Consider the following 13,732-nt stretch of genomic DNA (forward strand, 5'->3'; position numbering starts at 1 on the left):
TGGACTGCAGCCTACCAGACTCCTCCGTCCATGGGATTTTCCAGGCAAGAGTACTGGAGTGGGGTGCCATTGACTGAGCACACACATACACACAAACACACACGCACAAACGATGATGTGGTATACAGATACATTGTGAAGGAATTCTCATAACTGAGTTCATTAACATGTGTATCATCTCACATATTTACCTTTTTTTGGGAGGGGTGAGAACATTTAAGTTCTACACTCTTAGCAGATTTTGATTACACAGAACAGTGTTGTCAACTAGAGTTTCCAGGCTATACATTAGATCCTCAGACTTTATTCATCTTACAACTGAAAGTTTGTACCCTTTTTCCTACTTCTTCTATTTCCTCCACCCCCAATGACCTTGACAACCACCTCTTTACTCTTTGTTTCTGAGTTCAACCTTTTTTTTTTTTTTTTTTAAGATTCCACATATAAGTGATACTGTGCAGTATTTGTCTTTCTCTATCCTTCAGTTTCACCCATATGGTCACAAATGACAGGATTTTCTTTTTAAAAAGTAATAATATTCCATCTAGTATTATTCATATATAAACTCTCTCTATATATATGTGTGTGTGTATGTGTGTTTGTGTGTGTGTGTATACACACATACATGCTTAGGTTGTTTCTATACATTGGCTATTGTGTGCTGCAATAGACATAGAACAGATATCTTTTCAAGATAGCAATTTTGTTTCCTTTGGCTATGTACCCAGAAGTGGAATTACTGGATCATATGGTAGTTCTATTTTAATTTCTTGAGACGCCTCCACTTTCCTACAGCATTTAGATGTTCCCATTAGCACTCAAGATAAATATATTCATTTGGCTATGTGGATATTGCAGAAACAACTTTTCAAAAAGAGAATCTGTCTTACTAGACTGAGATTTTTGAGGGCAAGGACCTTGTCTTTCATGTTTCATGTCCTTTCAGTTCTTGGAACTGTGCTAGCTGTACGGGCCACCATCTACCCACTGATCCTAGGAATTGTTTCCTCTTCACCCATACCATCCCTGTGACCTGGTTCAGTATTTACAAGTTGAGCCAGGACTCCATGCTATAGTTGGCTACATAATTGATGGGGTCCAGTGCAAAATTAAAATTCAGAATCCACTGTCTAAATATTACTGAGGATTTCTAGGTGGCAATAGCAAAACTTTTAGCCAAGCATGAGATCTTTCTAGGCAAAAGTCCCTATGGCACTGTACAAGTTACATACCCATCAAGCCAGGGTTATTGTGTACATACACACATGAGCACCTGCGCGCGCACACACACACACACACAGAGCTATGGTTTCTTGGGTCCTGAAGGAAGGAAATATCTGACTAAAGTAAGATCAATCAGAGCCCTTTCCTGATTTATTTGTTTGGACCAGAACAAAGAAAACAAGTTTGTCCTACTTGGATAAAACTAAGGACCCATTGGCCGTCTTGTTTCCAGCCACAAAAAGAAAGCTATAGACATGTTGAACACATATCCCTCCATTCTTTCTCAGATGTGGGTGGGGGGGGATTTTGTTCATGCATTCCCAAACATCATCTGAAGTCCTGATAGCCAGCTGGTGTCCCAGCATCCCTGCAATATGCTATTCACAAACCTTGAGCATCAGGAGGCTGGACCAGGTGACTTCTTGAGACTTTTTAAGATCTATAAGTCTCTGGATCTATCATCAGATTCTATAAGACTGACTTCACATATAACCATGATGAGAAGGAATACAGGAGAGTTTGTGGTCACTCATTTTTCTCAGCCAAGGTTCATAGAACAGTCATTTACTTAGATCTTGATAGTGTAGTGACCACTGAAACAAAACAAAACAAACAAAAAAACCCACCAAAAACCTGTCCTTTAAAGCTGGCCATTAGCCAAGTCAATTTTTTTTAGCAAGGTGATTCTGAGTGTTTCCTTGGGGGAAAACCATGGAGCAAAGGAGACCTCATACCCCAGGGAGTGTCTGTCTCTGCAGTTTGTCTCTTTCTCCTTTTCCCAGTAGTACAACTCCGAAGAATTTTCTCAAAGGGGATTCACAAAACACTAGTAAATGAATAAAAATTGGCTCCCAGCAGACCTCTTAACTGGCATTCTTCTGGGAGCTAGTTTTAAGGGGTGACTTTTGGGGCAGGTGTGGTCATTTTCCATAGGGCTGAGCTTTGATATTTTCTGAGTTTCTTCTATCACCGCATTAGACTTATCAAGGAAAAAAAGGACTAGTATTAAATGAAGGCCATAAATGAAGTTTAAATTGAGTAAGTGGCTACTTTCTAAACCCACACAGAAACTTAGGGGAAACTTAGCTGGATTTATTATGCTATCTCATCTATTTTAAAATAAAAATGTATATAGATTGAAATCTGTTCCAGTGAGAAATAAATATATTAATATAATATATGAATAAATATACCTTAAATATACCTGGTATGTAGGGTCCTAGATTTTCAGAATAGCTTGTTACAGAATAACATTTAAGCACATTTTCATTCCTAAGAAGACATTTTTGTTCGTCACCTCTCTATGAGTTTATAGCTGAAGATGCTGGCTCCCAGCATGGTGAAAACTCATATTTTCACAGTGTGTGCTGAGATCCACCAGACCTCTTTTCTCCTAATCATGGCTGGGTTATTATCCAGGGCCCTGCTTCTGTGTACCGCCTCAGAGGTGAGAAATTGATATGTGTCATAATGATGACTTGCTCTTACATTAATATTTTTAGTTCTTCCAATGGAATACAATTTAGCTTTTTATCTCTTAAGTAGAAACAGACCCAAGCTAAAGTGAGTGCCATAGGTCTTAAAGTGAACCCAAGCCTGCAAAGACACTTCTCAAGGGAAGGTTCTACAAATGTCCCAAAGATTATGTCCATATGTCTTTCTGGAACTGGTGCCAAGATCATTGCAGGATCAAAATTACTTCTTCATGGCTGTTATGTGGTGTCCCATCTTCCAGAGCAAAAGGAATAAATTTCAGATGTGCAGAACACACATCTCTTCAGCCTCTCGCAAGCAGGCTGTCAACTCCACAGCATTAATGCACAAATCAAAAAGGGCAGCCAGAGCCTCAAGACTTTTCCTGCGAACCTTTTCCTTACTGTCTGCCTTCCTAATGCAGCAGAGTGAAAATTCTACAGCCAGACTGTTGTCTTCCACGCCGCCTTCTCCCACAGAGGGCTCCAGGCTAGCAAAATAGGATAGGACAGGGAATAGGGAGAGAGGGAAGAGATTTCGTCAGGCAGAGAAGGAGAAAGAAGTCCTGTTGTGAAGAACTGCTAGTAAAGGATCTACCACAAAAACTGTGTCTGGTGCTGCCTGGCCTTTTACTGGCCAGAGAAGCATTCTCCAAATGCCATGCCCCCTCCTCCTCGATTCTCTCTTTCCCTTCCTCCCTGTGGTCTATCCTCCACAGGCGAATGCTCCTGAGTGTTTTCCCTCTTAGAAACAGTATGATTCCTGTCAAACCACAGTTTAAACTCTTCAGAAAAGCTCTTGAGCTTTCATTTCTGTAACCAAGAGCAGCAATCTGTCATGTACAGTGGTATTTCCAACTGACTGCTAGAAATCTCCACCTGGATGCCCTGCCAGCACCTTGAAATCAACATGTCCACAATCTCAGCATCTTCCAACCTGAACGTATGTTCCATCTCTGAACCTTTTTTTTTCTTTTCTTTTCACTGTTAACAAGAAATCATTCTCTCAGTCATTCCAGCTACAGACATTGAAATTATAACTGCATCATCATGGGCATTGGATGATCAACAGGTTTCTGGCATGGGTGACTCAGTAGAGAGCTCCACAGAAAAATGAGCATATGTATGGGAGAGTCATAATAACTGCATGGGTTCCTCACATCCCATTCTCCCAATTCAGGGCCGTGTGATAGCCAGATGTCACTCTGCATGGACAAAAGAGATCTTGCATTAAAGAAGAGAAACTCCAAAATTATGAATCTGGGAACCAGTCATGGTTTTGTTGGTTCTTCTTTTTCTAGCTCCTTTAGACATAAGGTTAGGTTCTTTGAGAGTTTTCTTATTTCCCGAGGTGAACTTGTTTTGCTATGAACTTCCCACTTAGCTCTGCTTTTGCTGCATTGCAAGAGTCTGTGCTTTGATTTCATTTGTCTCAGGGTAGAATTCTAGGTTGACAATTGTTGGTTTTCTCCTTTTACTTTGTAGATATTATTCCAATGTGTTCTCACTTCTATAGTGTCCAATAAGAAATCGTCTGTAATCTTTGCTGTTCTTTTGTATCTAGCATGTTTCCCTTCCCCCAACACACACACTGATTTTAAAATTTTCTTTTTATCACTGGATTTGAGCGATTTAATACATTTTTTAAATTTAATAAAATTTTATTTTATTTTAAAATAAAGGATATATAGGTTTCACCAGATATGGAAAACTTTTAGCCATTATTTCTTCAATTTTTTTTTTATCCATCTCTTCCTTCCTCCTTCTTCAGGGACTCCAATTTCATCGATATTAGGCTTCTTAAAGATATCCCACAGCTTACTGAGGGCCTTTTCATTTTTCTCTGTGCATTTTTATTAGGACAGTTTCTGTTACTTTATCTTCAAGTCTTTTTTTTCCCGTAACGTCTCATCTACCATAAGTTTCATCCAGTATATATTTTATCTCAGACAAGTAATTCATCAGTAGATATTCAGAGTCCTAAAGAACTTTTCCAAAAGTAGGTATTTGGTAATTCTTTTCTTTATGCATTTGCATCCCTTCTTTCAATTTTAATTTTTGTACAAGGTACACATACACAGGTTAATAAGCCAGCTACATACTTTTAGTATATAGATTGCTTAGAATTAGATTCAGCTGCATTTAACAGGAACTTCCAAATGGTAGTATTTTAAATTTATAAGGCTTTTCTTTTTTTCCCTCATAGTATAAGCTATTTAGTGCTCGCTAGTCCAGGCCTTGTTTGGCAGCTCCCAGTGTTATCAGGAACGTCAGCTCCTTCCAGCTTCCTGCTTCTCTGTCTTTAGGGACGGTAACCCCCAGCCGTTTTCCTGTTTGCAGTCCAGGAGATAGAAAGAAGAAAAGGGAAAGAACAATAGCTTCTGCGTGCATCTCACGGGCCAGCAGGAAGTCCATTTTGCTACATCTAGTTGCAGGAGTACAGAAGAACCTGGTATTTTACCGTGGCATATTGCTCTCCTGAGTAAAATTGGGATTCTATGATCAAGGAAAAAGAGAAGGAGGGCAGAAACATTTCTGTCATAATCTCTAAAAAACTGTCTGTGCCATCTTCCTTCTCCTGATTCCTAGAGGTGACTATTTTCAATTCTCCTTTCTCCTAACATTTACCTTCATTTTCAGACAAAAACAGTATTGCGCTGCTAATTATTTTCTTGTTTTACATTTACTGCTGTTGTTTAGTCACTAGGTTGCATCCAACTCTCATGACCCCATGGACTGTAGCCCACCGGGCTCCTCTGTCCATGGGTTTTTCCAGGCAAGGATACTGGAGTGGGTTGCTGTTCCCTTCCCCAGGGGATTTTCTTGTCCCAGGGATAGAACCTGCATCTCCTGTATTGGCAGGTGGATTCTTTACCGCTGAGCCACCAGAGAAGCCCCTTCGTCATGCACAGTATCTGTTTATTTTACTATGGAAAATGGAAGTTTACCTCTCTTAGACGTTTATGCCTATATCACGCCCAGGTCTTTTTATCCATTCTTCTAGCACAATTACGTCATAATTTTATTCACTCAGTACTCAAGATTTATAATAACATTATTATGTTAACTCATTATTGACCAGAGGATTTTTGCAGAAACTAATGCCTGTGGCTGGCAATTTATTATCTAAGCGAAACTGACACATCTCTAGTCAAGAACTTTTGGGTAACAAAATACATCTCTGGTCAATAATGAGTTGTTTTTGTTGTTCAGTCACTAAGTCATGTCCACTTCTTTGTAACGCCATGGACTGCAGCACACCAGGCTTCCCTGTCCTTCACCATCTCCTGGAGCCTACTCAAACTCATGTCCATTGAGTCAGTGATGCCATCCAACCACCTCATCCTCTGTTACCCACTTCTCTTCCTGCCCTCAGTCTTTCCCGGTATCAGGGTCTTTTTCAATGATTCTGCTCTTCATATCAGGTGGCCAAAGTATTGAAGCTTCAGCTTCAGCATTAGTCCTTCCAAGAAATATTCAGGGTTAATGTGATTCAAAGCTGGGTTATGTAGTATATTGTAGTTATATATATATATATATATTTTTTTTTTTTTTAATTTTACTGAATTATTTTTTCTTGCTTACATTTGCACATCCCTAATTTATTCCCAAGCTTTTAATTTAAGTATAAATTGCATCTCAGGACAGCCAAACATCTTTTTGTCTATCAATTTCATCTTTGTTTTAGAGACATGCTCCTGGTACCTTCTGTCTCCTCTTGTTCTCTGGTTGCTCCCTGGTCTGATACACAGATGTCTTCCTGAATAATCCTATCATCATCCTCCTGGGGATTCCATTCACTTTGTGAATATGGACTTTCTCCTTCTTCATTCTTCTTTCCTGCTTTATTTCCTTGTTTTGACAAAGCACATTTTCTAGTAGCTTCTTGAGAAAGGACATATTGGCAGTGAATAATTTTGAAATACATATCTGACAGCATCTTCATTCTAACCTCCTACTTGATTGATGATTTGGATGAAATTGAAATTCAAGTATAATTTTTAATAAATAATTTTCCCCAGAATTTTTTTCCTCCTTCCCTAGACTTCTTAAAGGCATTGTTCTATTCTAGTTCTCAATGCTACTGTTGAGAATTGCCATACCATTTGCTTCTCAGTCTTTTTATGTCCCCTGTTTTTTTCTCTGGATGCTTTTTGGATATTCTCTTTATGCCTAGCATTCTGAAATTTCATAACATTGTGGGTCTTTTCTTATCTGTTGAGCTGGGCATTCCACTGATCATCTCAGTCTGAAAATGTCTTTTGTTTGTGTATAAAAATTTTGAATTATTTTTTTCTGGTAATCCTCCTCTGTCTATTCTCTCTTCCCAGGGCTCTTCCTCTTCGGATACTGGGCCTCCTAGATTGATCATCTTCTCTCTCAATATCTTTATTATTGTGGGTTAACATTCTGTTTTTATATTTTCTGTCATTTTTATATAATTTCAAACAGTAATGGTAAATACAAGTGGCCAGTCCCCTGTATTTAACTAAAACCCTTTGGTATCTTTTTAAAAATTTACTTCTTTATGACTTTGCTGGGTCTTGGTTGGTGCTCAGCGGCTTTCTCTAGTTATGGTGCATGGGGGCCACCCTTGAGTTGCAGTGGGCAAGCTCCTTGTTAAGATGACTTCTGTTTGTGTAGAGCACAGGCTCCAGGCACACAGGCTTGTAAATGAATATTATTGGAAATATATATGGTGGTATATTAGTGTGAAAGATTATGGCTCTCTGAAAGAAACACAGGACCTCCTAATGAACACTTAATTAGAACTTGTTGCTATTTTTGACTAGGCATAGACAAAACAACACTTGGGTAAGATAGTATTCAAGGTCAATGGAAAGAAAGGTCACAGAAGCTCTGAGCAGTGGATGGAGCAGAAGCCTTTGAGACAGACAGACAGGGTTCACACCCTGATTTCAGAACTTTTGGGGCTATCCATGGTATCTTTGAAAAATAAGAAAAAGAATGCTTACCTTGCGGTGTTGCTGTCTGAAATAGACTTATGAGGTAAAATTAAATATAAAGCCCCTGGCACTTAGCTGGTGTTCAAAAAATGGTAGCAGTTTTCAGTGGTTAGGGGTTTGCTGGTTCTGGAGCCAGGTGGGTGCTCTCTGTCACATCCTATCATTTATGAGTTGTGTGATTTGGGGCAAACTATTTAACCTTGTGAGAAGACTCTTGAGAGTCCCTTGGACTGCAAGGAGATCTAACCAGTCCATTCTGAAGGAGATCAGCCCTGGGATTTCTTTGGAAGGAATGATGCTAAAGCTGAAACTCCAGTACTTTGGCCAGCTCATGCAAAGAGTTGACTCATAGGAAAAGACTCTGATGCTGGGAGGGATTGGGGGCAGGAGGAGAAGGGGACGACAGAGGATGAGATGGCTGGATGGCATCACTGACTCGATGGACGTGAGTCTGAGTGAACTCCGGGAGTTGGTGATGGACAGGGAGGCCTGGCGTGCTGCAAAGAGTCACAAAGAGTCGGACACGACTGAGCGACTGAACTGAACTGAACTGAACTTAACCTCTCTGGGTCTGTTTGCTCATCTGTAAGATGGGATATTAACAGTAGCCATGCTATAGGGTGATTTTGAACGTTAAACTGGTCAGTCAGTTGAAAGTGTCTAGAAGGGAGCCCTGGCACATGATCACCACTCAATGAATATTAGCTACTATTATCATTATTAACTGCTAACCAACAAAGCAACTGTATCAACTGTGCATTGAGTCATCATTTGGAGTCCAACTCAAGTCACAGATGTAATTTCATTAAATTTGCACATAATAAATAAATAGAAGAGATGACTTGTCCTGGTACCAGGTGGCTCATTATCTAAAGGACCTCTAGTCCTGTGTCTCTGATCCCCCAGGTTCTTAAGCTAGGGGTGGATGGAATGAGAACATTTGAAGACATTCTGATGTCAGGGCTCTGAGCCAAGTTCGGCTTCTGTCCTAAAAAGTAGAAGCCTGAAACTGGGAAACAACCAGGGGAAGAGGGATAAATTATCTCCTAGTCAGTCTTCCTGACTTCATGGGCATCCTGAATAGCTCCAGACATCATGGCCTTTCCATTTGATTCAAAAGCTAAAGAAATTACTAATTCTGCCCCCTCCTGACTTTCAAATATTCCAATACTAGTTGCCCGCCTCAGCCGATGATTAGATTGGCTGAGCCTCTCATCGGCCCCAGCTTTACCCTGGCTTGCCTTTGACTCTAAGCTGCCTCTGCCCTGGGACTGCCAGCTTCATGCTCTGACTTGATTCTAAATTATAAGGATGGTAGCATTGCCCAAGTACCCAGTGACTATTTATTGAATAATCAGTGGCTCAGACGGTAAAGAATCTACCTGCAATGCGGGAGACCTGGGTTTGATCCCTGGGTTGGGAAGATCCTCTGGAGGCGGGCATGGCAACGCTTCTTGCCTGGAGAATGCCCGTGGACAGAGGCGCCTGGTGGGCTACAGTCCATGGGGTCACAAAGAGTCGGACATGACCGAGTAATTAAGCACAGCACAATCAGTGGTGGGTAACATAATGGCTATGTCCATGTTCATACAATAGTACATATATGATATTTGAAAACAATACATAGCTTATATTTTCTAAAGTCATATTTAGTGTTTGCTGCCTTCCCCGAGGCTCGTGTACTTGTATTGTAGTCATTAGGTGTTTGTGTCTCCTCTGAAAGACTGAATTTCTCGAAGGCAGAGGTTTCATTTTTCTCATTTATAAGACCTGGGGAGTGGATGGGTGAATGAATCTATCCATTCAACAAATATTTGTTAAGCTCCACTCGGTGATCTGAAGACATAGTAGGGCTCAAGAAGACGAGGTCTTACAGAACTTCCATTTTACAGGAGGAGACAACTCATAAATGAGTGGATGGACAAGGTAATTTCAGATAGCGAATGCCATGAGCCCCTCATAAATTCCATCAACACACATTTCTTTGGCATTTTCTTATAAGGAAAATGTGTGAAATTTGGCCCTGAGTGGCTACTCCACAGGTCTCAACAGAGGGAAGGAGTATAGACTGCAGGATTTATCTAAATTACTAAACTGTAATGATCTAGTTCTCAAAATTAAGGCAAGTAGTAGCATTGCTTAAGTGTTTTAGCTTGGCCTGCAATTTACAAATCAAAGGCTGGAGGTGACATGCCATCAGACTACACAAGCGTTTAACTGATAGGTTTACAGAAGGTTCAGCAGCAAAACTGTGCTCTTTAATTGGAAGTTTAAAGGCACAAGTCTCAGGTCATTTAAATAAAAACTCAGTATTCCTTGCACCTTCTCTGTCTAAAAAATTGAAAAAAAAAATCTGTATCAGAAATAATTTGAAAAACATCTGTAACTCCCATGGAAGAAAAAAATTATAGTTATTGACAATTAAGTCCTTTCCTATAGCACTTTCAACTTATAAGTGTATGTAAAAAAAAAAGTCTTTCTTAAAAATACAATAAATGTATTTTGGGAATACCGCTTTACATATGTAAATGATAAAAGGAAAACAAATTTAATTAGCTTAGACCAAATTTCACCTTTTGATACAGACAGATAACTCCCGCTGGGATAATTATACAAAAGCCAAGGCTGTATTTGAATCTCAGAATAATATGTGTATTTCCAAGAGCAAAAGTTGATCTCTATCATGTGCCAACTGGAAAAAAAAAAAAAAAAGCACAGCGTGAGGGTTGCAAATTAAGGTAAAACGAGAACCATACCCCGGAGACAGCATCTCAGATAGTTCTGAGCAGCTGCTCCAAAGAAGTAGAGGGGAAGGACAGTATATACGTGATTTTGGTGAAGGGGGAGTTGATATTTTTTGCAGAAGGTTTCTGCTAGTCTGGTGAGGGTTACTGCTAGTCACAAGGAGCAGATGTCGCCATGAAGGATTTTAGTGCTCTTCTAGGTACGAGGAGATACAAGAATTGGGCTTATAAAATCATCTCCTAAAAATACCTAACTACTGAAGACCTGTCCTGCCAGTTTCTCCCAGAACATAGAGCGCCTCATTTCTGTTCCCTGCCCCAAACTCCTTTCAGGGGTTGTTGAAAGTCAGCAGCTGCAGTAGCTTGTGATTTGGTCCTTGTAGAGGTAGATGGCAAGTGGCAGTTTGTAGCTGACACGTGTGCGCTGTGTCCCGTGTCCACATGTGGTGTTTTTGTGTGTGCGTAGTGCTTCTGTGTCTATCTACTGCTTGTGAAGAGAAAGGTTGTGAGAACTGAAGGACCAGGTTAAGAGGGCCAACAGGATGAGCATTCATCTTCCTTCTTTGTTAAGTGATCTCTACTTGTGCTTTTCAGAAAAACTTATATTTAAGGGGTTTGTGTGTATGCATACACACATACACACACATGTGGAGACACTTTCTGATCCTCTGTGATTAGCTGATAGTCTCTAGCTGGAAAAAAATAGGATAAATAGGAAATGGGACCATGAAACAGAAATGTTACCAACCAGGGTACGATTCCCCCAGTGTTCTCCTCTGCTAGTGTTGTGTGGGTTTCTTTCCAGCCCTGTCTTATGGACCCCGGAGTCAACAAGGGGACACAGGACAGCAAGGAGTGCAACTCCTTTTCCTTCATAGCCATGTTCCTCATGTTTAACACAAAGCTTCAGAATCTTGGAATGAAAAGCATGGACCTTGTGGGAAGGGATGTGCCTTTAAGTTTGTATTACGTCAAATTCTATGATAAAAATAAATTACCTGGGACTTCCATGGTGGGGCAGTGGATAAGAATCTGCCTGCCAATGCAGGGGGCATGGGTTCAATCCCTGGTCCAGGAAAATTCCACATGCCACTGAGCAACTTAGCCTGTGTACCACAACTACTGAGCCCACACTCTAGAGCCTGAAAGCTACAACTAAGACCTAGCCTGGTCATAAATAAACAAATGTAAATAAAAAATTATCTATTTCATTCTAAGCATCCATGAAAGCAGTGAGATAAATTATTCCCAAAAGATTATTCCTTAGAAAAGAGCTATTATATAATTTCTACTCTTGCTCTAATGTTTCACTTAGATTTATGTTCAGAATGTTATCAGAACACATTAATCCAAGCAAGATACTTCCCAAGACATTCAGTTATTATCGACCCTGTTCCATATGTACACATGCATTTATGGAGCTGGAGGAAGCACATGCATGCGACTAGGCCGACAGACGAATACATCATGCTTCTCTCACACGGTGCAGTCATTATTGACAGACTCATTTCTAGTAGGTGCCCACTCACTCAGTTTCACAGCTTAGCTATTCATCGTCAGACAGGGCGTCTGTGTTTCCCCCATATATTTCCAGTTTGCAAAATAGTGCCAGACTGGCATCTTGTTTTGTGACTCGATAACAGATTCCACTAACAGCACATCCAGTGGGACTAACATCCAGTCCCTTTCAGCTGGGGGGCATCTGGCAATTAGTGCCAGCCTGAGGAGTTGCACGGGCTGGGGTATGTGCCAGGTCATGCAAAAGAGGGCGCCTGTGAATTCACACCCTCTGCATGCCCAAGGACTTGCAAAAAGGGAGCTTTGAAATTAAAAGGATGAGGGGGGATAATGGGTAGAGACTGTCCTGCTATCTGCCATCCTTACTTTGTGAAATCTGGGTTGAAACAAAATCACCATTGTCTCGCTACGTTGGGACCATGCCTGGCTCTGTGCTCTATTCATTCCCCAACACATTGCTGGCTCTTAATGATTATCATTATCATTATTAATGATGGTAATAATTGACAACAGGGTAAATAACTTGAAAAGAGCTAGTTTCCTGGAGGAAAAAAAAGTCACTGTAATAATGGCTCTTTTACACAGTAATAAATAGCCCATTTGTGTCTCAGTATTTTAAATTATGTCTTTGTTTGCCGAAGCTGGAGGGCATAGGGTACAATTTTGAAATCCAATAAGTGAACCAATGAATTAGCATGAGGAAAAGGGTACATGTTAATCAAAATCAGCCATTTGGATTTGGGGTCTTTAATTGCATCGAAATTTTTGGTTTGCTTCTTTGTCTAATATCACGTACGTCTGGATTTGCAGAACTGACCTCGTCCATAAGAGGAGGAGAATCTTGCTTACTGGGTGCTGAAATTCTAGGCTATGCCACATAAAATAGATGCCACCCTTTCATGTAGGTAAAGCTTAAATTGCAAACATACCAGAAACAGGAGCCAGGAAAGGCCTGGGGAGCTTCTGACTCATTCAACCTCTTCTCCTTGACTTTAATCAGTCAATAGTGGGAGGGAGTAGACAGACGTGGGTTATCAGTCTCTGAAACACAGAAGGTTAATACGTTTTTTCCTGAGAAAACTGGCCAAGGATGTTGCTCAGTTGTCTGAGAAAAATGCACGTGTTTCCTTCTACCTGTATTTTGAAACATTTCCTTGCAAAGTAAATAATTTCAATTAAGCTGGAATTAGAAAAAAAAATAACATTTCCTGCAATGTGAAACAATATCTCAAGCTATTTCACCTCGACTCTTTCTGTGATTTACAGTGACATCTAATATGGGAATAAAAACGCAGGAATTATCTGTGGAACCTGATGTGTATTTCTTTGACAAATGGTTTGCCATGAATGTATTTGTGCAACTGATCTCATATGTTTTAAAGATGGCAGAGTAGATTTTACCTAGAATACCCCTTAGAATTCCAAATACATGTTCTTTGAGGTATGCATTTATTCTTAGAATCTGGTAGAAAAAGACAAGAATTCATTCCAATGAAGAAATCCTTTCTGGAAATACCAGTTCGGTAGATAAAGTGTCAACTTGGTGGAAATAATAATCATAAAGATGATAATATCTCATTGAGAAAGAGATTGAGCATCTTTTCATCCCATTTTTTCCACAGAGCATCAGTGGCCAGCTGTCTGCATCTGCAGATTATAAATCTCCATTGCTCCCTTGATGCCTCATTTCCTAGGGCTCCTCCACTTAAGGCACTAGAGCAACTCACACAGATTTGCAGAATCATTCTCCCATCTCCTGTGTTCGAGCTTTGTCATAAATTCCTCATTTCCTTTGCTCTACGATTAG

At 40.2% G+C, this 13,732-nt stretch overlaps 1 long non-coding RNA gene across 2 annotated transcripts in view; it reads right to left on the reverse strand.

The window, feature by feature from the left end:
• LOC123330017 overlaps positions 1-13,732 on the reverse strand; it is a 52,616-nt gene that overhangs the window by 4,533 nt on the left and 34,351 nt on the right. The window contains exons 3-4 of one of the 2 annotated variants that reach the window (XR_006545706.2): positions 12,855-12,966; positions 6-3,187 (exon numbers count right to left, since the gene is read on the reverse strand). This is a non-coding gene — a long non-coding RNA (uncharacterized LOC123330017). Of the gene's footprint in view, positions 1-5; positions 3,188-12,854; positions 12,967-13,732 lie in introns of those variants that run through there. The other variant, XR_006545705.2, reaches the window with a different exon arrangement.

Source organism: Bubalus bubalis, chromosome 17 (assembly GCF_019923935.1).
Source record: "Bubalus bubalis isolate 160015118507 breed Murrah chromosome 17, NDDB_SH_1, whole genome shotgun sequence".
Classification (NCBI taxonomy): Eukaryota; Metazoa; Chordata; class Mammalia; order Artiodactyla; family Bovidae; genus Bubalus; species Bubalus bubalis.